This window comes from Belonocnema kinseyi, chromosome 9 (assembly GCF_010883055.1).
Source record: "Belonocnema kinseyi isolate 2016_QV_RU_SX_M_011 chromosome 9, B_treatae_v1, whole genome shotgun sequence".
Lineage (NCBI taxonomy): Eukaryota > Metazoa > Arthropoda > Insecta > Hymenoptera > Cynipidae > Belonocnema > Belonocnema kinseyi.
The window spans coordinates 3,987,198-3,989,332 of record NC_046665.1 but is presented as its reverse complement, the minus strand read 5'-3'; positions in this window follow the sequence as shown (position 1 = coordinate 3,989,332).

Below are 2,135 nucleotides of genomic sequence, written 5' to 3'. Positions count from 1 at the left end.
TTAATATGTCATGCAATCTTTTAAATAGCTGTGTAAAAGAGTTTATTTTTAAAGCAATCTACATCTTGAGTGTAACTTTCAATTAATCAAACCATTATAAAATTTTTTTAAATAGTTAACTCTTAAAAAATTCAAAGCCACTGATAAATATATTTTACAGATTACGATGTTTGATTGTGAGTTTGCAAATTCAAAACTGCAAGTTTGAGGTTGCATTTGGACCAGCACAAATTTCATAGAAATATTACACGCAACTTCTACTGCGGGTTTGAGAAATGTGGTAAATTCTTCAAAGTTAAAGTTTACTTAACAAAACATGTCTTTCGAGTGCATGGAATTTCTTCTAAAGAGAAAAAAAATTTTCTCGTTTCAACTGCTGTGAACGAACAGGCAAAATATGTTTGCACTGTAGATACATGCCAAAAAGAATTTGATGAGTGTCCCCAGCTTATAAAGCATTTAAAAAAAACATTGGAGGAAAGGAACAAATCAAATGCCCTTTTCATAATTGTCTGAGGAAGTATACGAACTTGAAATCATTTACCAGTCACTTATCAAAAATTCATAGAACCTCCTTTCAGCAAATACAAACAAATGCTCCAGAATCTTTCGTAGCTGATCGTGCTGATTCGAGTGCTTTCGGAGAGGGTCCAAGCATTTAAGGAGCAAATCAAAAAGACGTTCACATAAATGAAGGACCAGCAGCAGTTTCAGATTCTGTTAATAATAATTTTGCAGCAAAGGAAGAAAATGAAGGTCTTAAGGATGACGAAAACGATGAATCATTTTTGCAAAACATTGCTCAATTTTATTTGAAGCTGGAAAGTGAATTTTTACTTCCTGCGACAACAATTCAGTACATAGTAACTGAGGTAAACAAACTTCATGATGAAAGTCGGGAAAATATTAAGAATAGCTTAAGAGAATTATTACTAGGAGAAAACATTCCGCCAGGAAAAGTAGAAGATTTATAGACAGTATCTTTTAGTACCGATCCTTTGAAGCGAAGTCAAAAATTATTAGATACAAATTATAAGAGGAAAAAGTTTTATAAAAAAGAATTTGATTATATCGTACCTGTAACAATAGAGATTGATAAAGAGAAAAAGACCAACTTCCAATATGTGCCTATCCATGGGACACTAGATGCCTGTTTTCGAGATAAGTCAATTTCAGCGGAATTAGACAAACACGAGATTCGCGATGAACATGTTTTAAAAGATTTTCTGGACGGAACTGTTTACAAGAATAATAAATTCTTTGAAGAAAACCCCGATGCTCTTAAAATTATTCTCTACCAAGATGCTTTCGAAGTTGTGAATCCTATTTGAGCTGCAAAAAAGAAACATAAAATACTTGCCATATATATGGTTTTAGGAAATATACCTGAACATCTTCGATCTCATGTAAATACGATTAAACTTGTAGCTCTCTGCAAAGAAAAAGATTTTGTCCACGAGGAAGTTTACGGCAAAGTTGTTCAAAATCTGAAAAAAATTGAAGATGAAGGAGTCCTAATTTCTGGAAAGAATAGTAACGAAAACAGAATTTTTTAGTGACGACGGAGAATCGAAGACGTATACGACAAGGACGCCAAATTCCTATGAATATAGTCTCAAAAAAATCGGAACTGACAACAATTACAAAGGAATTAAATTCAACTCCATTTTTAATCAACTGAAGTGTTACCACGTATGTACACCAGGACTTCCTCCTTGTATCGGTCACGACCTATTCGAGGGAATCGTAGCCTTCGATGTGAAATTATTCATCGATAACTTTATTGCCAAGAAGTGGTTCACGCTCCGTCAGTTGAATAAGCGTATTGACGATTTCAATTATTACTCTGAAGAGGACAAGCAAGATAAACCTTGCTTAATTGCTGATCAAAGTAGCAGAATATCTGGAGGGGCCTGTCCGATTTGGACATTTTTGAGAGTTTTTCCTCTCCTCATTGAAGACAGAATAAGGGACTTTGGCGATGAAGTTTGGCGTTGTTTCATTTTACTAACAGAAATCGTAGAAACATTTTGTTCGCCAATGATTCATAAATCTTGTTTGCCGTATCTTGAGGAAACTATTTGTGAGTACCTCGAATTGAGAAAAACACTTTTCCCAGATAAGAAGCTCCGGCC